Consider the following 27,277-nt stretch of genomic DNA (forward strand, 5'->3'; position numbering starts at 1 on the left):
CCCCCCCCAAAAAAAAAGAGATTAAATTCTAGCAAACAAAGCAAGCTTCTGCTACATTAAAAGAAATCAAAACTGTCGAATTCAGACATATTAATTCAAAATTTAAGAACTGGTCTAGTGGCTAGCACAAGAGACTTTTGGCGCACGGCGCTCAGGTTAGATTACCAGTAGGAAAGTATTGCAATGTTAATGCAATACGCTGGCTTGGATTCCGCCTTAAAATTTTCATCTCACATGCAGCCTTGGTGCTGAAATGGGACCAAAATGTTTAAGAACGAGTATTTCTTTTTATCCCCCAACTCATGACCAGGTATTTCCCTAGTAACAGAGACAACTTGCAAACCGCTTGATGTAAGCTTGAATTGCAAGTGAGCGAAGCTTGCATCCAGCTTGATTGGAAAACGTGCAATAATACCGCAAGCTGGATTCCAGTAACGAAGTTATATGGGGGCAACCTTGCATTCAGTGTTGCATTCAAGCTTAACGCGAGCGTTTTACAAGTCAAATCAAGTCAACAGCAAATGAAAGGCCAGTGATGCTATGACGCTCTGCGAAGGGTCTAAAGCATCACTTGCACGTACAACAAAACGCAGATTGTATGAAAGCATGCATTCCAAGAGAAAGCATAGAAAGCCAAAAGCGAAGCACGCACCAACTGACCGAAAGCTTCCTTGCTACTAGGGTCCGTATAGCTAAATTACGAGTTATATTGCAGTTAGCGTAAATGTATTTAATGATAATAATAATTGAAGTAGTAATTGACGAATCTTCTACCATTCGATTGGAATAGCATTTGTGTGTTTTTAAGTCTATTCCACGATAACTTTCGTAAAATTTATCCGATTTTGCTTAAACTTAGTATGCGCCTTCCTTCCTCTTGCAGAAATAAGCCTGTTGTTTACTTTGAGTGCTGTCCTCTGGGACACATGCACCTTCCCAAGAATACTGACCATCTTGGCTACATTTTAAAATGTCAAATCTCGAAATCTAGAATTCCAAAAATAATGTATCGAGCACAGCTCAAACGTTTAAATCTTTCTCTTACATTCCAATAGTATTACTGTTTTGTAATGTGCATTATGTACTGCATGAAATTCACTAAAATAATATATACAAAACCAGGAGTTTGTCTACCTGTCTGTGTGTGTGTCTGTCTGTCTGTCTGTGTGCGGTTCGGAGACCTGACAAGTGGACGGAGAGTTACCAAATTTGGGTCACGGGTGGCTTGGTCCGGACCCCAGATCAAACCGAAGCGTTATTTTTTTTTAGTTTTGAACCAGGGGAGTCTTAGAGGGACGTTTACCGGGACATGTGACAGTAGTATAAAATGACCAATATTAGTGTCGAATCAATAGTTTTCGCGGTCACTGAGATGAATGGTGATACTCCCACCGGCGTTGAATTCCAAATACAGCCCAGATCGGCTGGGGGCCAGGGGCGTTTTTTTTAAAATTCGAACCAGGGGGTGTCAGAGGGCGTTGACCGTTATATGTAAAAGTAGTAGAACAAGACCGATATATTTTTTCTATGTTCAATTTGTTTTCATAGATATGTTATCTGACCCCTGCGAAGAATGGGTATTTGAGCTAGAATAAATAAAATAAAAAGATTAGAAGGTTGACAGAACATATATCATACATAAGGAAAGTAAATACATTACCTTCTACTTACTATGTTTATTTAGATTTTTTCAGCATTGGATTACATCTCAGCACTTACACTGTAAACTTTTTTGATGAAAACTTTGAAACACACTTCTTTACAAAGTACTTTGGAATGACTGAACTTGTAGCAAGTGTCCAAATAACTAGCATATCGGTTTCAGACAACGACTCTAACACAAACGTAACGATCATTTGCACATGATGTAGTGACAAAAATTACTAACTACAAAGCTCAAGGAATAATCCAAGATTGCTAACTCCGTAGAAGCATAAAAGAAAACCATTAAAATAAATTTTCAATGGAAGCACGTACATAGACAGAATGTGGCACTCCATATATTTACGTTATTAGGACTCAAAGTAAAGGTCTGCATGGGCTTGGACCTAGAAAACATATATAACTTCAGGCCCAGGCCGGGATCGGGGCGTAAATTTTTAAATATACAACCATATTTCTCTGGCCTTTTCGGGCCTAACTTTCTAAATATACTGCACAACGATACATCACCATTCTTTCTGGATAACTTTTAAAGCACAACTGTAAAATTAAATCGTTAAGGGCTGTAAATAAAAATACAATTTTCCGTTAATTATTAAGTTTCTGTAATTCAAGCATACTTGATTATCACACGAGGTCGGACCGGGCTCGGGTCTAAAAGCTAAAACATACTTCGGACTCGGTTCGGGCTTTACATTATAATTCACGGGCCGGGCCGGGCCTGGACTAAAAATTCCGGCCTGCGTAGACCTCAAAATGTTAGAAATGCCGTCTATCAAGTGTAAGGAAGGTAAAAAGTAGGTAAAATCCATCCCTTTTTGCAACTGTATACATGAACGTGGAAGAATATTTTCCAATGAAAATGAAATCTTCCAATTTAACATCCTACGGTTATGCCCGTTAGGGTAAGGGAGGCGACGATTATGGCAAGTGAATGATAATGGAACAATTGGCGGAATGAGATGTGGGAGGAAACGGAATATCCCCGAAAAAATCCACGGACACAATGCTGTTCCAAGATAACTTATAAAAAGTCATTCGATTCTTATACAATATTATGTATAATTACTGCGACACTTTAAAGTAATCCGTTGTGCTTGGGATTAAAATCTGTCACGAATGAGCAGTGAATTTAGCCCTCTGATGCGCTATGGAATACCACTCCCCCTCAGATTAAAAAAAACGTATTATTCATCCTTCATAAAAGAAAATATTACATTTTCATGAAATGTAGGGTATTATCTTTGATGTTTCACAACCAACCTCACTACTTGGATTTAAATACAATCCAGAACAAGAAAGTGAATCTTTACTGCCGCCATCTTTATATATGGGGGCGAGCGTGCCATACTACAAGCTACTACGTCTACGTAGTACTGAACGAATATTATTCTGCACCGGAAGAGACGATAAGTAATTGCAAAATACTTTCACCTATATTTGCAGAAAAAAATGGTAAAACTAGATTATTTTTATAAAAGAAAGAGTACAGATGAAGTATAAGATCAAAAATTTCATGTTACATCAATCATATCTCTGTTAAACAAGTATACTTTTATTATGAAAGCGTACAAATGTATGTTGAATTAGGAAGTTTTGGGAGGATTCTCGACCTGGTAGACACCCGTTGATGCGCCCGTGATTAGAACTCGCTTAGCAGTCGCTCTCTTCTGAAGTTTTACATAAAAATCGTATGATAGCCTTCGTAGAAAAAAAAATGGCTGAATATAGTCCTCTTTTCTGATAATATCCAATTAGCTGAATTACTTGTAGTGAAAATGGGCCAGATATGACAAATCTCATTCTGCTGATTTTTATGTAACATATTTTTTATGTATTTATTAAAAACACTCAGGTTTCTATACACCATTACGTGTGTTTAGTTAGAGATCAGTTGAAATTAGTAAGACAAAGGTTTGCTTGCTTCAAATATGCATAAAATTAATAATAATAATAATAATAATAATAATAATAATAATAATAATAATAATAATAATAATAATAATAATAATAATAATAATGTATCCACTCAATCGAAAATGTGTAACAGCTTTTTCAGGCCAGTGATTATGAGTGAGTTTTTCCTGTTTTTTCCTCATTCACATCAGGTAAATGCCGAGATGGTACCTAACATAATAGACCCAGACCGCTTCCTTCCTTTCCCATTCATTTCTTCCTCTCGAATTCCCCGGTCAATGTAATCGCCAAGAAACGTTATCTCTCATATGTTTGTGACGGGCTAACATAGCTATATATCCCGAAAGCCTAGAAATCTATTTCCTAATCGAAATATTAATAAAGTACTTGTCGAAACGTATACATCGAGACACATAGGAATTGATTTTGAATTTGATAAGATATGATCGCAACTTAATTTATTGTTTCATAAAGGCTTGAGAGAGCCAAATTTAATGACGTCAATAGTAAAATTTATATTTATTGGTTGATTTGAAGTTTAGTATCCATTTCAGCTCCGAGACTATGTGAGACGTGGATATACAGCTTAAAGTAGGATCGAAAAAGCATTATCTCATAAGGAGAATCGAACTTCGGCCTTCGCCTTTGATGGCACGTAAAATTTGTAATGTAATGTAATGAAGTCTTCCAGTTTATGTCCCACTATTATCCCTTATAGGCTAAGAGAGACGAAGATTAAGGCAAGTGAAGATGATGTAAAATTGGTGAAATGAGAATGTGGAAGGAAAGGGGAGTACCCGATTAAACTCATGGACACGACGTTCTCCACCACAACCTTACTTGGCCGGAGATCGAACCAGGGACCCCACATACCAGAATTACCACTGAGCAACCGTGCCCCTCGCGTAACGTATGTATGTGACTGTGTAAGTGTTCCATTTGTATGTGTTGTTACACATTATTACTTTGGCCAGAAAATTAACTTCAATTGGATCTAGGTCAAAACTCCAGCAGCCAAAACTCCCACAGCCAAAACTCCCACACTCAATAAATGTCAAAACGCCCACACAATCGGTCATAATTCCCACACAAATGGACAAATCTCCCGAATGCACCAACGGTCAAAATCCCTACAGCGAAAACTCCCACACTCAAGAAATGTCAAAACGCCCACACAATCGGTCATAACTCCCACACAATCGGTCATAGCTCCCACACAAACGGACAAATCTCCCAAATGCACGAACGGTCATAACTCCCAGAGCCAAAACCCCCACACTCAAGAAATGTCACAACGCCCACAGAATCGGTCATAACTCCCACACAAATAGCCAAAACACCCACACATAGCAACGTTCACAATCCACACATAAATGGACAAAACTCCAACACAAATGGACAAAACTCCCAGAGGCAGAAATTGTCACAACCGCCACACAAATGGACAAAACTCCCACACACTCGGACAAATCTTCCACGATTTGAAATGATCCTGGTTGCTCGTCTTGTAAGTTTCACACGCTGAAAAAAAAAAGTACAAGGGTGTTTTGATCGTTCGTGCATTTGGGAGATTTGTACATTTGTGTGGGAATTATAATCGATTGTGTGGTCGTTTTGACATTTCTTGAGTGTGGGAGTTTTGGCTGTAGGTGTTCTGTCCATTTGTGTGGGAATTATAACCGATTGTGTGGTCGTTTTGACATTTCTTGAGTGAGGGAGTTTTGGCTGTAGGTGTTCTGTCCATTTATGTGGCGGTTGTGACAATTTCTGCCTGTGGGAGTTTTGTCCATTTGTGTGGCAGATTTGTCCAGTTATGTGGGGATTGTGACCGTTGCTATGTGTGGGAGGTTTGTCCATTTGAGTGGGAGTTATGACCGTTGGGGATTATGACCGCTTACCTGTATGAGAATTTTGGCTGTAGGAGTTATAACCGTTCGTGGATTTGGGAGATTTATCCATTTCTGTGGGAGTTGTGACCGATTGTGTGGGCATTTTGACATTTTCTGAGTGTGGGACTTTTGGCTGTGGGAGTTTTGACCTGCTCCCCTTCAAATTCCTTCGAATTTCGACGTTATTATTGAAAATTCAAAAACGACTATGATAGTTATACAGTATTGCCATGCGGAGAAATTCATGTCGAGTCAGAAACTCAAAATCGACCATCTTTGACTTTTTACAGTATTTATGTCCGCCAAAACATTTATGGTGTAATGTGGGTTGCCTATCATGCAGGCAAAATACAGCTCTGTTACTTGAGTTTTCCTCAGTTTTCACGAAGTATCAAACCATGGTCAAAATATATTATAGGTAGGTTAGTGCTACTTTTATGGTGGAAGATGGAAGGGGGCACTCACACATAAAGAAAAACAGTTGAATTCGAATATTTTCGACACGTTTGTCGCTAGAAATTCGAATTGAGAAATAAATTGTTTCTTATTTCCTGTAAGCCACTTCGAGCAAAGTATCTTCATACTTTGTTTCACTAACACAAGTCATTTCCGAGATGTGAACAATTTCTGATTTTCGAATTTTCAACAATAACTTCTAAATTCGAAGAAATTTGAAGTTGATTTTCTCGTCGAAGTTATCTTTGAACATGAGGTACCTTTTGTATAGATATCACAGTAATCCGTGTAAGGGCACTTTTCGCCCCCTTATCCGGCTATAGATTTCAGAAGCAATTTAGTTGTCATTTTAGTTTTTTTTTTTTTTTTTTTTTTTTTAATTAGAAATCTCTCTAACGAAACCTTACTGTGGATAAGAAAATATCAACGAATATTTTATGATATGCAACTTAAGTATCATTAAAGTTTGATAACTTAGTCTAATATTGAGAGTAAGAGTATTCTTTATTCAGAAAGATTTGAAGTAATTTTGGTGAATAACATGTATCCTAGGGCCACGTGTGACGTTATATTAGCAGCATACTATTAGTTTTTCACTTCCCACAAAATGACTACTGTTTTTTTACCGTAGCCGTTACAGTTGTGTTTGTCTTTGTACACTAATCAATGAAAGTTGATTTATTTCATATGTATTACTTATACAAATCATGTTATTTTGAGATATACTTTCATTATGCTCATAAAAACTAAAATCATAATCGTAATTCTAACTATATATAAAACTCAATGAACTCACTGACATAAAATAATGGGTACTTGCGTTTGACGTGGAAAGTTGAAATTTGTCATGATTGTAGCTTTTCGGGACTAACCCACAAGAAAATTGCCAAAAGTGAATATTTTTAAGTTTTAGGGGTTTTAAAGGGGGGACGGAGAAATTTCCCATGTTATATAAATGTACCTTTTTTTTGGAACTATAGTCTCATATTTTAGGTACTTGGAATTGGTATAAAACCTTCAAATTCGGTATGCTTATACGTTTTCGTTAGCGTTAACTAAGTAAATCGCTAAAAATAAAAATTCTCAACTGTAGAGTGGTTTTATGGGGAAATAAAATTCCTTCCCATGTTTTATATATATGGGGCATCTTCTTTTGCCCCATTTGCCACCCTCAAATTTCGCTTATGATGTTTACAGTTTATCCTCGCTTGTACGATATACTGAAGTTGTTTCTTGCACAGAGAGGTAGCGAATTAACGAAAGCGCATTGTGAAAATGTTTGTAGTTACACTAGTGATGCCGTCCATTGTTGAGGTGAGCGATCTTATTTCTTATTAATTTAATTCCCAAACTGTAGGAGGAAATTTCGGTTAGAGGGAAGCAAACTGGGCCCCATCTTTTTTCGATTGATTCTTGTAGTATGTGACGAGACAAACACGACGGTACCAAAATTATCGAAATTGCACCGGGGGAACATGGGTAATTTGGGTAATTTTGTAGCTTAGTTCGAAAAATGAAGGGGAGGGAGCAAACTGGGCCCCATCTTTTTTCGATTGATTCTTGTCGTATGTGACGAGACAAACACGACGGTACCAAAATTATCGAAATTGCACCGGGGGAACATGGGTAATTTGGGTAATTTTGTAGCTTAGTTTGGAAAATGAAGGGGAGGGAGCAAACTGGGCCCCATCTTTTTTCGATTGATTCTTGTCGTATGTGACGAGACAAACACGACGGTACCAAAATTATCGAAATTGCACCGGGGGAACATGGGTAATTTGGGTAACTTTGTAGCTTAGTTTGGAAAATGAAGGGGAGGGAGCAAACTGGGCCCCATCTTTTTTCGATTGATTCTTGTAGTATGTGACGAGACAAACACGACGGTACCAAAATTATCGAAATTGCACCGGGGGAACATGGGTAATTAGGGTAATTTTGTAGCTTAGTTTGGAAAATGAAGGGGAGGGAGCAAACTGGGCCCCATCTTTTTTCGCTTGATTCTTGTAGTATGTGACGAGACAAACACGACGGTACCAAAATTATCGAAATTGCACCGGGAGAACATGGGTAATTTGGGTAATTTTGTAGCTTAGTTTGGAAAATGAAGAGGAGGGAGCAAACTGGGCCCCATCTTTTTTCGATTGATTCTTGTAGTATGTGACGAGACAAACACGACGGTACCAAAATTATCGAAATTGCACCGGGGGAACATGGGTAATTTGGGTAATTTTGTAGCTTAGTTTGGAAAATGAAGGGGAGGGAGCAAACTGGGCCCCATCTTTTTTCGATTGATTCTTGTAGTATGTGACGAGACAAACACGACGGTACCAAAATTATCGAAATTGCACCGGGGGAACATGGGTAATTTGGGTAATTTTGTAGCTTAGTTTGGAAAATGAAGGGGAGGGAGCAAACTGGGCCCCATCTTTTTTCGCTTGATTCTTGTCGTATGTGACGAGACAAACACGACGGTACCAAAATTATCGAAATTGCACCGGGGGAACATGGGTAATTTGGGTAATTTTGTAGCTTAGTTTGGAAAATGAAGGGGAGAGAGCAAACTGGGCCCCTTCTTTTTTCGCTTCATTCTTGTAGTATGTGACGAGACAAACACGACGGTACCAAAATTATCGAAATTGCACCGGGGGAACATGGGTAATTTGGGTAATTTTGTAGCTTAGTATGAAAATGAAGGGGAGGGAGCAAACTGGGCCCCATCTTTTTTCGATTGATTCTTGTAGTATGTGACGAGACAAACACGACGGTACCAAAATTATCGAAATTGCACCGGGGGAACATGGGTAATTTGGGTAATTTTGTAGCTTAGTTTGGAAAATGAAGGGGAGGGAGCAAACTGGGCCCCATCTTTTTTCGATTGATTCTTGTAGTATGTGACGAGACAAACACGACGGTACCGAAATTATCGAAATTGCACCGGGGGAACATGGGTAATTTGGGTAATTTTGTAGCTTAGTATGAAAATGAAGGGGAGGGAGCAAACTGGGCCCCATCTTTTTTCGATTGATTCTTGTAGTATGTGACGAGACAAAAACGACGGTACCAAAATTATCGAAATTGCACCGGGGGAACAAGGGTAATTTGGGTAATTTTGTAGCTTAGTATGAAAATGAAGGGGAGGGAGCAAACTGGGCCCCATCTTTTTTCGATTGATTCTTGTAGTATATGACAAACTGGGCACCATTTTTTTTTACAGGTAGAGCGAGCGGTGAGGGGGTCGTGGCCGCAAGTGGAACTAACAGCAAAACATCCTTTGAAGCAAGGTTACCAAATACAGAATGTGCTGCAATAATCTGCGCGCCAAGTAAAATACCAGCAATGCATTGTTTGATCTAATGTCGTGTGAAATGTACGGGAATTTTGAAATACTATTCAATATATAATAATTTAATAATGTTGTGCAATGTTATTTAATAATGTGTTGAGAAGGGATTTGAAAAATTTAGTCGGATGAATGGTAATTGATCGACAATTAGATTTTTCGCCAATAAAATTGATATATAATTTTTAATTCGTGGAACAACAGTTCTTACTACAAATAGACGATCTTAGGATTTGATCCTTGGATTTCAGCGATTTTGAAACCAGAACACTAAATGCTAACTTTTACTTGTTCTCATTATGTTATAGGAAAGAAATTAAGATTTGATTTAGGGAGTCCACCATGTGAAAAATATTTAAATTCCTAATGAGAATAAGATATCTCAAACTTCACTAGCACTACACCCGTTCCGTTTAACCATTTGTTGTGTAATTTCACGGTCAGTCAGTATGACAGTTGTGCGGACCGTTTGATCGCACTACAATTTCGAATGTTCCCACGAAAACTTCGATAATTCGAAAACTTCGGGCAATTTCGATAACTTTGGAACCATTGTCGTGTTCCTTCTAAGTTACAGGTTCGGAAACAAGACGGTGTGCCCTCATAAGAAGTGTCTAATTGGATGTAGATAACGAATTTGATAGATATCGTAGACATTTACGCTAATCTAAATACCAATGAAAAAAAACTTGGATATTCAGAAATGAATGAATCTTACATCCAATGTATTTTCGTACAACTAATGTTACCTGTAGATTCCGGAGAATATTGGTTTACAGATCCATCATTTTTCTTTAAACTTTCTGGTAATAAATCCCTTTTCACAAAATATAAAAAGCAGAAGAATAAATAATTGTAGTTTTATATCTTTAGATTATTTTGTGATTTAAAATTGCACAAAATTATTTTTCAAAATTATTTAATAGTTTTGTTTTAAGACAATACACTATATATCTTCACATATTTTCTTCTTTTTTTAAACTTAATTACAAAAACTTTTCAAAGATTATTTAAATCTCCCAGAAAATCAATTTATAGTATTCTATGTGCAGATAAAGTATACCATCGCATATCACGAGAGACGTAATAAAGAAAATGGAATATGAATTTCATTGTACATAAGCACAAGATAATTAACAAAGACGTACAGATTGATATAATGTCGGCAAATAACAAATAAAATTAAATCAGCCAACATTGAAAAGCTGAAATAAAAATGAACATTAAGAAATTAATTCATGACATATTACTCTGTAAACGGATCGGTAGAGACGGTCCGTTACAGCTTGTGACGGGCTTAAGAAAAAAAGTTGTATTGAACAATTAGGAAACAATTTTTTTTACAGACACATTAAAATTCTTAACGAGACACTATTCTAAATGTGCAAATGAAATTGTAAAGTTGAACATACTGGTATGTACGGTATATAAGTATTTAACTACTATAAACAAGTTAGAAACTAAAACAGAAAGTTCCCAACAAAGCACAACTTTTAAATATACGTATGACCAGATAGGGTCCATGATATGCATTCAAATATTTAATTGTTACAAACAAACCAGAAATTAAAACAAAATTGGTATAACAATCAACAGGAAATCTCATTTTCTATATACATTATTTTTTCCATCTTTTCCTCTTCCAAACCATCTTTTCTTTCCTTGTTATATGTGTCCTTCTTCGAAACTTCCAACATGATTTTGAATTCCACCTGTCTTGTGTCTCATTACAGCTCTCTTCCTTTTCTATTTCACTTTTAGTTTTCTTTCTTTTCACTTTGCGATGAACAATTCGGTTTGACCATTTCAAATTCGGATTCACATTCTTCTTTTCTTCTGATCTAAGATCCATCCTTTTGACTACCGTTTTAAATTTTCTTTTCGTCTCCTTCCTGTGGTCAATCACTGTATTTCAACGTACTAGTTTCATTTGCAACTGAAGACAAGATTTTCTCTTTCTTTTCTTCCAACTCAAATGATGCTTCTTTCGCCTTTTCACAGTTTTTGCGTCATTTCCAACTGAATTATGTTTTCGCCTTTTCCTCTTGTAGTTTTTCACAGGTTTCTTTAAATAAATATTCTGTCCATATGCTTCTTCCCATTTTCTCAGCCTTCGACCTGTTTTTATAACTGTTTTCTCAAAAGATCTCTTACTGATTACATTACTTTCTTCAACAGACTTAAGTCCATTTACGTCCTTTCTCTCTTCAGGGAACTCAAACTTTCCTTCGTCATTCGTATCATTTTCTAATTTCAATTCCACGTAATTTAGGTTCAGTTCTGCATTTTCTTTCACATCACATTTTGTCACTTCATGGAAATTAGCTATTGCATTTCTGTTTTGCAGTGCTTCGACATTCTTCAGTATTCCTAAACACTGATTTACATCTTCTAAATCACATTCCTTCGACCGACTTATTTCTGTTTCTTGACTTTGTACTTTCGAACTAACGACCTCAAAATACTCTTCGATATAAACGGTTACTATCTTCAAATCTTTGTCCCTATCTTCACTAGTTGTTCTAAACTCGTCTTTCGTCTCTTCTGATTGTGGTAACAAATTAAAGTTGCTATTTCCATTTGCTTGTATTTCAGTTGACTCTTCTTCACTAAATAATTCCTTAGACTGACAACTTCTACATCTTCTGGTTGAAGTAATGTCAAGGGACTATCAGTTGACGATTCTTCCTTATCCATATATCTTGTCGCTTTTGTCTGTTGTTCTTGTCTTATAACATTCCCCATAGCTCGAACGTCTCGGCGCAAAGTTCGAAGTCCATCATGATACTCTTCTGCCTTTTCGACTACTTGACACAGCTTATTCAAAATCATTTGTAGTGTAATTTCCTCCCTTTGTTCTGATGACATACTATCAGTATGATTATTTTTCTCGACCACGTTTTGAGTAGCACCAATGCTCGTGCGCTTCTCAACATGGTTTGTTTCCGACCAAATTGTATAAGAGTTGATAGGGCCGTTCAAATTGTCCGATGCGTCACTCCAAGACAAACATAGTATGGACGCATTGTCTTCCACTCCGTCTCTGGGTGTACTATTTTTAGTTTCACACCGGAGACATAGCCATTCCACTTCACTATCTTCACTATGATTTAAAGAATCAAATTCCTCATGTGATATATGCATGCACTCAAAACGGTACCAAGACCCACAGCGATTACACATTATAGAGTTTATGGTTTCGTCACTCGATAATAAATTAGAATCGGACGCGCAACACGGATACTCATTGTCCTGCGTATTGGCACTAGAAAGTCTATTAAGCCTAACAGCCATTCCAACCTTCATACAATACTCCGGAATCCTAAGTAAACACTAGTGTAGTATTCAATTAGTTAGAACTTAAACACTTCTTCGAGGACAATACAACTCCCGTCTTAGTTTCTTAATCACAAAGTTGTTGCCAAATCAACCTGAAAAGTATCCTGTTCACAGTCGCCATTTTGTCGTGTTCCTTCTAAGTTACAGGTTCGGAAACAAGACGGTGTGCCCTCATAAGAAGTGTCTAATTGGATGTAGATAACGAATTTGATAGATATCGTAGACATTTACGCTAATCTAAATACCAATGAAAAAAAACTTGGATATTCAGAAATGAATGAATCTTACATCCAATGTATTTTCGTACAACTAATGTTACCTGTAGATTCCGGAGAATATTGGTTTACAGATCCATCATTTTTCTTTAAACTTTCTGGTAATAAATCCCTTTTCACAAAATATAAAAAGCAGAAGAATAAATAATTGTAGTTTTATATCTTTAGATTATTTTGTGATTTAAAATTGCACAAAATTATTTTTCAAAATTATTTAATAATTTTGTTTTAAGACAATACACTATATATCTTCACATATTTTCTTCTCTTTTTAAACTTAATTACAAAAACTTTTCAAAGATTATTTAAATCTCCCAGAAAATCAATTTATAGTATTCTATGTGCAGATAAAGAATACCATCGCATATCACGAGAGACGTAATAAAGAAAATGGAATATGAATTTCATTGTACATAAGCACAAGATAATTAACAAAGACGTACAGATTGATATAATGTCGGCAAATAACAAATAAAATTAAATCAGCCAACATTGAAAAGCTGAAATAAAAATGAACATTAAGAAATTAATTCATGACATATTACTCTGCAAACGGATCGGGAGAGACGGTCCGTTACACCATCGTCTTTGACTTCTCACATAGTAGTAGAACGAAACGAAAAAAGATCGACCCAGTTTGCTCTCTCCCCTTGATTTTACATACTCAACTACAAAATTACCCGAATTAAACAAGTTCCACCGGTACAGTTTCGATAATTATGGTACCATCGTGTTTGTATTATCACATAGTAAAGAATCAAGCGAAAAAAAAAGTTGGAGCCCAGTTTCCTTCCTCCACTTCATTTTCCATATCAAGCTACAAAATTACCCAAATTACCCTTGTTCCACCGGTGCAATTTCGATAATTTTTTACCATCGTGTTTGTCTCGTCACATAGTACAAAAATCAAGCGAAAAAAGATGGGGCCCAGTTGGCTCCCTCCCCTTCATTTTTCAAACTAAGCTACAAAATTACCCAAATTACCCATGTTCCCCCGGTGCAATTTCGATAATTTTGGTATCGTTGAGTTTGTCTCATCACATACTACAAGAATCAATCGAAAAAAGATGGGGCCCAGTTTGCTCCCTCCCCTTCATTTTCATACTTAGCTACAAAATTACCCAAATTACCCATGTTCCCCCGGTGCAATTTCGATAATTTTGGTACCGTCGTGTTTGTCTCGTCACATACTACAAGAATCAAGCGAAAAAAGATGGGGCCCAGTTTGCTCCCTCCCCTTCATTTTCATACTAAGCTACAAAATTACCCAAATTACCCTTGTTCCCCCGGTGCAATTTCGATAATTTTGGTACCGTCGTGTTTGTCTCGTCACGTACTACAAGAATCAAGCGAAAAAAGAAGGGGCCCAGTTTGCTCCCTCCACCTCATTTTCCAAACTAAGCTACAAAATTACCCAAATTACCCATGTTCCCCCGGTGCAATTTCGATAATTTTGGTACCGTCGTGTTTGTCTCGTCACATACTACAAGAATCAATCGAAAAAAGATGGGGCCCAGTTTGCTCCCTCCCCTTCATTTTCATACTAAGCTACAAAATTACCCAAATTACCCTTGTTCCCCCGGTGCAATTTCCATAATTTTGGTACCGTCGTGTTTGTCTCGTCACGTACTACAAGAATGAAGCGAAAAAAGAAGGGGCCCAGTTTGCTCCCTCCCCTTCATTTTCCAAACTAAGCTACAAAATTACCCAAATTACCCATGTTCCCCCGGTGCAATTTCGATAATTTTGGTACCGTCGTGTTTGTCTCGTCACATACGACAAGAATCAATCGAAAAAAGATGGGGCCCAGTTTGCTCCCTCCCCTTCATTTTTCAAACTAAGCTACAAAATTACCCAAATTACCCATGTTCCCCCGGTGCAATTTCGATAATTTTGGTACCGTCGTGTTTGTCTCGTCACATACTACAAGAATCAATCGAAAAAAGATGGGGCCCAGTTTGCTTCCCTCTAACCGAAATTTCTAATCTCCAATAAAAAAACACACAATATTTTATAAAAATCTGAGTGTAATTAATAAGTATTCAGGAAAATATGTTATATAAAATGGAGAGAATGCTCTCCCTTACTGTTGGATCTTTCAGCTCATATGATTGAGAGACTGAATATCTTCCCTCCATAGATCATATTTGATAAAAATATATCTTTCACGCAAATTATCATAGAACTTTTATTTAAATAATTAGGACAGGGAGATTAATAGACTCCTGATGTTTGATTGACTTTAACTGCATACATAGGAATTATGTGAAAACCTCAGTAAACACATGAATTATATCGTGTTAAAATCGAATAATATTTTCAAAATTATTATGATATTTTTTTTTAATCTGGGACAGTGGGGGATCTAGAACGAGGTTGGGAGTACTAGAACCTCAACTATTATTTATATATTTTTGAAAGTTTATAACAAGCGTTGCCTTTTATTTTTTATTTGAAAATGTTTGAAACATTAGATATAATTTCAGTTGTAGTTTTCCTGTTATGCAATGTGTAAAACAATATTTGAGGTTCACAACATCAACGTCCAATCTAGCCATAAATATTCATCGGGGGAGAGTTAAGCTGGAAACTTCTGGATCCATGGAAAATTGTAAACTCATGATACACCCTTCATAGTCTGGGTTCTGGGTGTCCCCCACAGTTTTCACCTTGTAGATCCGCCACTGCCTGGGGGAAGGTTTACTCAATCATTCTCGACTGATGTTAAATCCAAGTAGTGAGAGGGAATGTGATACCTCAAAAATATACGCCATATTCCATGAAAATCTAATACTTTTATTAATCTTATTATGTATAATATTTTTAGATGACGGGTTAGGGAGTAATCCACACCACATTAGTAGGCTAAATTAACCGTTTATTCTTTACTCATTTTAATCCCAAGTACAAATGATTACGGAAAACAGTTAACGAAAATATACATAATATTTTATCGAAACCGAATGAGTTTTGTATAGGTTATCCTGGAGATTAAGAAATGATTGGGGAGAGGAACCACTAAGCTATTCTTTACTGATTTCAGTCCATGCAGAATGAATTATTGTGACGCCGTAAAGAAAATGTGTAGCACATTACATTAAAATCGAACAAATGTAAAAGAAATTATCGTGAAACTTTTCTTTAATAGGAGGGAGGTGAGTAATCAGTATCACAGAAAAGGGCTAAATGTATCGCTCATTCTCGTCTGATTTTAATCCCGGACATTGTGAGTATGGGAAAGAATGTAAGAAACTCTACATATTGTATGAATTCCGAATGAATTATAGAAAATATAACGTGAAAGTCTAAAAGAACTCAGGTTAGGGAAGGTAACTGTAGCACTCTGTTATTTAGTGATTTGAGCTATGTCTTGAGGGAATGATTGGTAAGCTTTAAAAGAAAATTTACGACATATTACACCAAAATCAATATTTTTGAAACGAAGATTATCATGGAACGTATTTTTGTAATTAGATGGTGAATTCGCCTTTCATTCTTGGTAGATTCTAACCCTAAGATGTGGAGTTATTCCCGATACCATAATCATAGGTTTGTTACAATAGAAAAATAAAAAAAAAGTCTTGCGTGCATACATGAAAACATGCAAAGTGGGGTTGATTTTACCCTCCTTTATCTCTCTTATGAAAGATGAATTGAAATCCCCAAAAAACAACATTAATATGACAACTGGAGGGAAGGCACATATCAAGTTTCATCAACATCGGATAAGTGTTAAGAGAGCTATCGTGGAACATCCGGATGAGCAGACACACAAATCCTAATCGAGACGAATAGTAGAAACTTTGCTGACAATCATTCTAATCTAAAATAAATAAAATAAAGAGTTTGTTAGTTTGTCTGTGTGAGACCTGGGAATCAGATGAGTGGACCGAGAGTTACCATATTTTTGGCACAGCTACCTTAGTCCAGGTTGCAGACTAAGAAGAAGGGCTTTTTCTAAAATTCAAAACAGGAGGGTCAGGGGGGTGTTTACCGGGACATGTAAAAGTAGTAGAAAATGAGCGATGTTTTTTTTCTTTCGTTATTCAGCTTGTTTACATAGATATTTTATCTGACCCATGGGAAGAATAAGTATTTCAGCTTGTCATCTATAATCCCCAGTTTAGTGGGCAGATTAGGATTAGGATTTAGATTTCTGGGCTTTCGGTATCTAAGGCTATTTAGTCCGTCACGTTTTGAGGGATGACGTCCCTCGGCGAGCACACTGTCTGAAGAAAGGGCTCTATAAGTTAGGAACCTTCCCGGCATTTGCCTGGTGTGAATAAGGGAAACCCAGGAAAACGTCATTCAGGGTGGTTGGCCTGGAAAGGCATTTTACATTTTTTGACCGAGTGCCCCCACCGGGAATCGAACCCGGAACCGCTCGCACCGAAGGCGAGAGCGTTAGCGATCACGCTACGCGGGACCAGGAGTTTAGTGGACAGATGAAGAGTTACATGTTTCCTTTTGAATGTTATAAAAGAACGCACAAATTAGTTGTTTCTCTTTTGTGTGTGTATGTGTGCTTCGAAATCACAAACATGAATTTAAAATTTCACACATTGTTTGAGGAGGGCTCAACACGGCTTTGGTGAGAATGACAATGCAAAATAAACAAGTGAGTTTTGTCTTACAGTGTGAAACCACGGTAGACTTCCAAACTAAGGGAATTCAATACTCAAACTTCAAGTAATATATCTGTAACTGCTGGCTGCAATTGATAAATGAGATTAAAGATAGAACCTGTTTCTCGAACGCGGAATCCATATCAGAAAGTCGTTACTCTCTGTGCTTTACTGTTTTTGTTCCACTGTAATAGAGGTTGAAACCGCAGGTAGTTAATTTGAACCAATTCTGGATTGAATGGATCTTTAAGGAAGCAGATAGAACCTATTCTTAGGAAAATGAATCAATTGTAAAAACTGTATCTCGATATTTCTTACGTTTTTGCTCTATGCAAATCAGTATTGAAACCAAAAGTAGTGATAAAAATCAACCACTTTCGCTTTTGGCAGAGTGTTATGGGTTGTGACAATACGCTATCTTTAGATACTTAATTGATTGCAAAAACCTTTTGACACTATCTATTACCATTTATGTTCTATGGCGATAAGTGCTGAAGCCGGAAATGGGTAATTTCAACCACTTCTTGTTTTGATAGGGGGTTAGCGAAGTAGATAGAACCTATCCTTGGGAAAATCTGCATCTCTCTTCCCGTTTTTGTTCTGGGGAAATCAGTGTTGAAACCGGAAATAGCAGTAAATATAAACTACTTCCGATTTTGGTAGAATGTTCGTGATAGACATGGTACGATGGCGAATCATAAAGTAAGTTACACTAGTTCGCCGTGAGAGCACTTGTGTGTCGTGAGTGTGGCCATTGGGGCAAGCTACAGTAACTGCTGACACGTCCGAGAGGAATGTTTGTGTGGTTTCCCGTCGTGTTGTGTATGCAAAGCGGGCTAGATTCAATGGTGCGTCAACTGCAGTTTACTCCAAATTGCAGATACGTGTAACGATCAGATTTATATTGACGAAACGACTCAATTGCATGGACATTCATCTTGAAATCACTGCTGTGTATGGTGAGCGTGTAATATATTGTTCAGGTATTGTAAAGTGGTGTAAGCAATTTGACGCCGGGCGCAAGGATCTCACGGACGAATATCGCGAAGGCAGGCCCGCAACGTCCGATACGGTGGAAATGTTGACTCTGTGGATAGGATCATTGGAGAGAATCGGCTCATAACACAGCAGGAAATTACCAGTCTGGTGAACATTTCGTATGACAGTGTGTTCTCCATTGTTCACGAACACCTTGGATTTCGTAAACTGTGTGAGAGATGGGTTCTATGTCTGCTCACTGATGTTCACAAGGGACAACGTTTCCAATTGTCTCTGGGATTTTCACAACGGTATTGTGCAGAGGGCGAGTAGTTTCTTCGAATCATCACAGGGGATGAAAGGTGGGTCCACCACTTCAGCCCCGTATCAAAGAGAACGTCGATGGAATGGGTGCACACCACATCATCACTACAAAAGTAGGCCAAGGTTCAACCTTCAGCAAGAAAGGTCATGGTAAGAGTGTTCTTTGACATTGAGGGCGTCTTGACGTGGAGTTTATGCCACAAGGCACGACAATCAACGCGGTTTCGTATTGTCAAATGTTGCACAGGTTGTGTAAGGCAATTAAAGAAAAACAACGGGGAAATTCAGTTCGATTTTATTGCACGATAACGCAACACCTCATATGGCCCGACAATTGTCCGAACTGCTGCAACGATTCAAGTGGGAGGTGTGGCAACATCCTCCATACAGTACGGACTTAGCGCTATGTGATTATAATTTGTTTGGTAAGCTGAAAATGAATCTCGGTGAACGACGATTCCAAAACGATGCGTAGGTGAAAGCAGCTGTCTCCAGGTGGTTATATAGCGCTGGAGGTGATTTCTATGCATCCAGAATCGAAAAGTTGGTTGACCGTTACAGGAAATGTTTACAGTCTCTTGATGACTATGTGGAAAAGTGAACGTACAATGTGATTGTCATCACCGTTGCCAATGTGTAGGGGGTTTCATTAATTATCATAACTTGGAAGTGTAACTTACTTTTTGATTAGCCCTCGTATATTACCTTGAGAAGCTAAATTGTCTACAAGAAACCACTTCTTTCTATTTATTACAGTTTTTGTTCTACGAAGGTAAGAACGGTAAGGGAAAAAAAAAGAAGGAATGTCACAAAACTCTATTTTCGAGAAAACGACGTTTTAATATTGAAAACTGCGTACAAATGAAGGGTTTGTCACATTTTTGCCCCCTTTACTTGGACATTTCTACATCTACGCATGCATGGCATATACAGTCAAATAGTACCAAGAGTCATCAACAGATAGGGCAAAGCACTCGTTAAAGCACATGCATGGACATTCCTTGTTTTTTTCCCTTAGCCTAACCTGAAAATGACTAATTTGAACCACTTCTGGTTACAAATGAGGATTAACAAAAGAGAACGAACCTTTTCCTTGGACGGTGAATCGATTGAAAAAAAATATCTATATCTCCTACCGTTTTTACTCTAATACCTGTCGACGGACTGACAAAACCGTTCTACGAGTATAAGACTTTCTACACTTATCTATAGCATATTTTGGAAGTCTAAAATGGAACTAAAAGGGTAAATGTTCTGATGGTAAGCTTATTGAAAGGCTTATTATTGAGGGCCAGATTAGCGGAGTCATATTGTTCAAATAAGACATCTTTAATGTTTGAATTGTTTAAACCCGATGAACAACAGTTGCTTGTACTAGAGATATTGTTTCGAATAGTATACAGAATTCTTGTGCAGATGACTTAACTGCATAAGTTATGAAATAGCATAAACGAATTGGATTCATGAAGTGTATAACTTATTTCATATTTTAAACTTTTTTCTATATATATATATAGTAAGCTTACAAACTCTAAAACTCAATAGCGATCTTTGCATATGCCAAACAGAGCAACCGTCGTGGCACTGCTCACGAAATTGTCTCGCGCTTCACGAAACTATTCTTGCCATGTATGGTCAACAGATGATCCCTTATTTAACGAAATTCTATATGTAGTAAATCTGTCAGGGGCATAATTACGGCATTTGCTTCCGTAGTTTGAGAAAAGATATTCTTTATTTTAAAAAAATGTAATGTAATATAGTAATAAATTTCGGTGGGTAATCTTACCTCCGATGGTAGGCGCGTAGAAACGAAATTATTGATTGGGGTGAGGGTGGAGTCAAAGTTGGACGACTGTCTTTATATGTCTTTATATAACTCTATATTGACTGCCTGATTGATCAACTCCCAGATAAAACTGATTAAGCTTAAAACTCGAAATTTGGACAAAGCATAGGATTTGTTATGTATGGTCACACTAAGGAAGTATTTTCAGAAATTCGACGGTGAAGACAACAAAAGAGGGAAGGAAATCGGCATCATAAAATTTCCATAATCTCCGAATCTGTGAATATTAAAGAAACATAAAAATTTGATATATGGACTTCTCATTTAATCTAATGTAAATAAAATAAAGAGCTTGTTTATGTGTCTGCCTATCCGTCTGTTTGTGTGTGTGTGTGTGTGTATGTGTGTGTGTGTGTGTGTGTGTGTGTGTGTGCGTGCGGCCTGAGGACCAAACGAGTGGACCGAGAGTTACCAAATTTTGGTCACGAGTACCTTGGTCTAGACCCCAGACCCAGACGAACCGTTTTTTTTTTTAATCGAACCAGGAGTCTCAGATGGGCGTTTACCGGGACATGTAAAAATAAGAGAAAATGACCAATATTAGGATAAAAATTCATAGTTTTCGAGGTCGCTGAGATCAATGTTGATATTTCCACAGGTGTTGACTTCCAAATACAGCCCCATCGGCTGGGAGTCAGACGCGATTTTTTTAAAAATTTCGAAGGGGATGTTAGGGGGCGTTTACCGGCATGTGAAAAAGTAGTAGAAATGGCCGATATTTGTCTTCCCTTTCGTTGTTCAGCTTGTTTATATAAATATCTTATCTGATTCAAAGAAAGAAATGTATTTCAGCTAGTTTAAAATAAAATAGACACGTCTTTCAGTTTTTTATATATATTTGAACTAAATGGAAAGAAAAGGGGATGAGAAGGGAAAAGATGTGGGAATTACAATTATAATAGTAAGATATCCATACCTCAGAATATCTTATAATGCTCACGAAGCAGGGTACTTAATTGTGAAAGAGTAGTTATCAATAATGGGAAAAATTTAAAATCAGACCTCATTGTAGAGCGGAACTGAAACGGTATATAGTAGACGTAAGTTTGCAATTTGAAGGAGTATATACTGTGATAGGTTGAAAATGTCAAGTTATGGATACATACGGAAAATGTAGTAAATTGAAGCTTTTAATCGGTGAAAAATAATTCCGGGTTCTACCTATTATTGTAGGTAGTAAATGGGAGATTACAGAAAGAAGGCTCGAGGAATTAACCATCATTAGTAAACAGATCTTCACGATAATATTTTTGATTGAATTGCTATATTCTATCGAAATCACGAGTTATGTCTGTGGTGTAGGGATTGTAATGTATAGGTGTATAATATTTTATCTTTGTTTTTGGAAAATTTATGGAACACGTCTCATCATCATAAGTATTAGGCCATTATTGGTTGGTCGCTTGCTGCAACTGAGAAGCTCCCATGCCCCATGGTCTTTCGCTAACCGCTTCCTCCTCCCCTACGATTTCTGTGTTTTGATATCGTTCTTTATTGTAGTCTCCTTGGCCCCCTCCCTCTCTTTCCTGCCACCATACCCTCTAGTGCATCTCTCATGATACAATTCGTTTTTAGCCGATGTCTCAATTAGCTTCTCTTCCCTTCTTGATAATATCTAAAATTGTTCTTTTCTCAGACACCATTTCTCATTCGTTTCACGCTCAGCGCCGTTCTTCTTTTTTTTTAAGTTTAACGTCCCACGGTTATGCCGGTTAGGCTAAAGGAGACGGTGATAATGAGAAATGAGTGAAATGGTGGAATGAAGAAAGTGGGAGGAAACGGGAGAACTTAGAGAAAACCCACGAGCACGGTGTTTGTCAGCTCCGTTCTTCTCCACACCCACATTTCGAAAGCTTCAGTGGTTTTACATAACTTTTTCCCGTATTGTCTATGTTTCTGACACATAAAGCACAATAGTCCACATGAAAATGCTTGTAAATCTTTTTGTCAACTCTTTACACAAGATCCCACAAAATAGACTTCTCTTCCTCCAAAAGGCTTCTTACTTCATTCCTATCGTTGCTTTTATTTCACGTTCACATTTCATATCATTACTAATAATAGTACTCAGGTATCGAAAACTAGTCACCTGTTCTATTTTCTCCCCTCCTACCTCTATATTTGACACCGAACCCTTCGTTCCAATCACCATAGCTTTTGTTTTTCTAACATGGCTGAAGCTCGTCTAGGCAAGTGCAAATCTGGAAGAGGATAATATCTTTGGGAATTAGAGATATAAAATTCTATATTTGGACTTCTCATTTAAAATAATTAGACACGTGTTGAATAGCTTTTTGATATTTACTCTGGAACGGAAGGAAAATAAAGCGTGGAAAAGGAAAGGTGGTGTTACAGTTGTTATAATTGGGTGGCCATATTTCGAAATTCGTTAAGATTACAGACATGAAATTTAGTGTTTTGATTTTCCATTTAGAACAATTAAGGACGTGTTTCAACGTATTTTCACATTTCCACTACATAGGAAGAAAAAAAGATAGGAATAAAAGAAGAGTCGGGGTTGCAATTGAAATGAAATTAAATCTTTAAGTTTCATGTCCCACGGTTATGCCAGCTAGGCTAAAGAAGACGGTGATTATGAGAAATGAATGACATGATGGAATGAAGAAAGTGCGAGGAAACGGGAGAACCGCGTAAAACCCCACGCGCACGGTGTTTGTCCACTACAAAGCTCAATTGGCGCGAGCTGGGATCGAACCAAGAACCCCATACACCAGACGTTAACGCACTACCAATGAGCCACCGCGGCCCCTTGGTGGTTGAAATTGTTAAAATAAGAAAGCCATATCTTGAATTTCCTTAAAGTTAGGATATACTAGCATATATTACCCGCTTTGCTGGGTTGAAATAAATAATTTAACTGCACATCTTTGTATCTCATGTACGGCTGAATTTGGATCTATGCTGCATCGTAAGTATCAATGTTCATCTTAGTAAAACAGAAAATTATGGATTCAACACTGATATTGCTCATTTTCGATTATTTCAATGTTTCTCACCCCTCCTCATTCCCAAGTGCTGGGGATGAAAATGGATTTAAACAGCATCAAAAGTGTTACTGTTCATCTCGGCGACCGCAAAAACTAGAGATTCAACAATAAAATCGGTCATTTTTTACCATTTATATATCTATATATCTATATCTATATCTATTTCTATCTATCTATCTATATCTATATCTATATATCTATATATATATACATACATATATATATATATATATATATATATATATATATATATCACTCTCTCATGTTGGGGCCATGACATCTGAAGTGTCACCGTTCATCCCAGTGACCTCAAAAAATTCAGCACTAATATCGGACATTTTTGATCATCTCTAAATATCTCTTCCTCCTCATCCCCAAAGTTGCAAGTTTGAATTTGGATTTAAACGGGATCGAAAGTATCACTGTTAATCCAAGCAACCCAGAAAACTATAAATTCGATACTAATAGTGGTCATTTTCGATCATTTTCACATATCCCTTTCTCCCCCTCCCTCAAGTGGCTTGGGCCGATTTTGGATTTAAACCGGATCGCAAATGTCATTGTTCATCTGAATGATACCGAAAACTATGGATTAGACACTAATATTGGTCATTTTTGATTATTATTATACGTATATAATTCCCCCTCCTCCTCCGTGCTGCGGCACACGGTATCAGAATTGTCAGTCTTAATCTCAGCTACTTCTAAAACTATGGATTCGACACTAATATTAGTCACTTTCGATCATTCTTAAATGTCTACCCCCTCCCCTTCGTTGTACCCTCCTCCTCCCCAACTATCAGGGCTGAACTTGGATTGAAACAGCATCAGAAGTATCACAGTTTCTCTCATCGACCCCGAAAGCTACGGATTCAACAATAATATCGGTCATTTTTGATCATTTTAAATTTCTCTCCCTCTCCCCAACCACTACGTTGCATCGTTAAAGTGAATAGCTTAAAGTAATTCTTGCCCCTAGACTCATGTATGTTGAAAATTTGACCGAGATTGGTTGGGTGGTTCAAAAGTTTTAGGTTTTAATATTTTTTATTTATAGGTCACTCTCCGCTGCCCTTCCCCTAGGATCTACCATTAATGTGAGATTACAAAAATGTTTCTAGATCCGAACCCCATGTATCTTGAAAATTTGATTGAGATCGATCGGATAGATCAAGAGTTATTAAGTTACAAAAATAGTCACTTTCACTCTTATATAAATTGATTTTTATATGTCTCCCCTCCTTCTCCTCCCCTACGTTGCTCCGTCAAATTTAAATCATAAAAACGATTCCAGGCCTGACCCTCGTCTATGTTGAAAATTTGATCAGGACCGATCGAGTGGTTCAGGAGTTATTAAGTTTTATTTATTTTATACCCCCTCTCCCTCCTCCGTCCCTCAGTTTTACCAAAGTGAATAGCCTAGAACCAGCCCGCCTCGAACCTCATCCATGTTACAAATTTGATTGAGATCGGTTGGGCGGTTCAGGAGATTTAGGGTCACAAACATAGTGATTTTCAATTTTAGATAGATTTATTTTCATAGTGATTTTTCGATTTTAGATAGTAATTTTCATAGTGATAGAGTATTATTATTATTATTATTATTTTACTTTTAGTTTAAAATTATCAATGAGTATTTCAGCTTTTTCTCCGTAGAACGGACAAGAAAATGCGAAAAGAGAAAAGAGTAGGAATTCTAGTTGTTAAAGTAACATGTACATATTCGAAATTCCTTAAGAGTAGAGAAATGTTTTTGAAAAAGAGAATATTTTTGAGTCTTTTGACATTTTCCTTCGAAGAGAAGAAAAAAGAGTGGGGTTTTCAATTGTTCTAAGTAGATGCCCGTGTCTCGAAATCCCTTAAGATTAGTGACACGTTAGACGTTAGAGATGTGAGAATCATTTAAAGTTAAAGATATAAGTGTCGAATGTATATTTTTGGTGGTCACTAAGTTGTTCGGTGATAATTATGATGACCTTTAACACAAGGTCGGCTTCCAGTTGGGGTAAAACTGGCTGCAATGAGATTGCGCACACTTTTCCAGTTTTATCCGATAAGTCATTGACAAGCTGTCATTATGTACAGGATTGCGCACAGAAAAATTAAGCAATGTTGTCAGATGGAAAATATGGAAAATATTGTATGAAAAGAGCAGCGGAGTACCCGAACCAAGGACCTAATAAAATTACTAGGATTGAGCTAATTTAGAAAATACAGAGGAATTAACACATAAGGGTAGAGAAGCTATATACTGCATTCGAAAAAAAAAAATATCTCACACCAGTTCTTCCGAGAAATATTACAGAGGCTGCTTCAGTAAGTGATTAAAAGAGAAGCTGAGTTCAGTTATATGGAGAAAAGTTACTATTTATAAATGAAGAAGCTAAGATCCTATCGTCCTATCTTCTGCGAGTAACATTAGGTACGAACAATGATAGCATTTACTGTGCATAGTCGTAGTGTATGTAATAAAACTAGCAGTTAGCTACATCATATTGTTTCTAATTATATATTCTAACTAGATTTAGAAAAGTGATTTGAGATATATATTGACAGATTCCATATTATTAATAAGTAAATCGTGTAATTTTGCAAGGATTATATTGGAATGCAGTGTAATTAGTATGAGGAAGTAGTTTACTCACATCGTTGTATTATACAAATATAATATTGTAATTTAAGTTCATTGTATCGCACATATTATTGTAACAAGTATCCTATTATATGACCAGACGTTAACGACAGATCTTAATAAATTTTCCAAAGCAAAACTTGATAACGGAGAAAATTATTCACTTTTTCAATTTTCAACTTTTCCATAAAACTTGGCTAGTAGTGGGAAGTATGTATACTATATTATTATTATTATTATTATTATTATTATTATTATTATTATTATTATTATTATTATTATTATTATTATTATTATTATTATTATGAACATTAAGAATGTCATCGTAAATGTTTGCTTTGTTTTATTTAGGTTTCCACCTAGAATATGGGCTTCAGAACCCTCAGTAGCTCCTCGAACGAAAATAGGGCGGAAACGTTTCACAAACATTACAATTAGTAATTCTATTCACTTGGTCCAGATATTTATCAGGTGATCTCTTCTCTGTTGAAGATACAATCAGAAACAAAATTGAAATTAAGATCAATTACGAAAGGATATACCAATACACACAAAAAGGAAGATTTAAAGAAACATAACACTATATTGAAGCAGTATGAAATGCTTAACCCTTATAGATTCCGGCTTTTTAAGATAAATTAGAGACTTTCAGTCAAGCGGCTACAGCATCATCTCTATTTATCATAGGATCATGGTTCATACCTCGTTTTCTTTTTACAATAGAGCAACCTTTCAAATGGTACCATTCATATCTCCTTATCATGTCCCTGAGGCGGGAAATTTTGAGAGAAATCGGCATTTTTCTTTGAAAATATTTCTTTTTTTAAATTTTGACTAGTGCTCTCAAACGGGTCGGGTTGTCGGGTCAACTCGGGTCGGGTTGTCGGGTCAGGTTACTCGGGTCGGGTTGTCGGGTCTGGCTACTTGGGTCGGGTGAGTCGGGTCAGCTCGGGTCGGGTCAGGTCAATCGGGTCGGATCACGG

This window comes from Thermobia domestica, chromosome 17, assembly GCF_964235325.1.
Source record: "Thermobia domestica chromosome 17, izTheDome1.hap1.1, whole genome shotgun sequence".
Classification (NCBI taxonomy): domain Eukaryota; kingdom Metazoa; phylum Arthropoda; class Insecta; order Zygentoma; family Lepismatidae; genus Thermobia; species Thermobia domestica.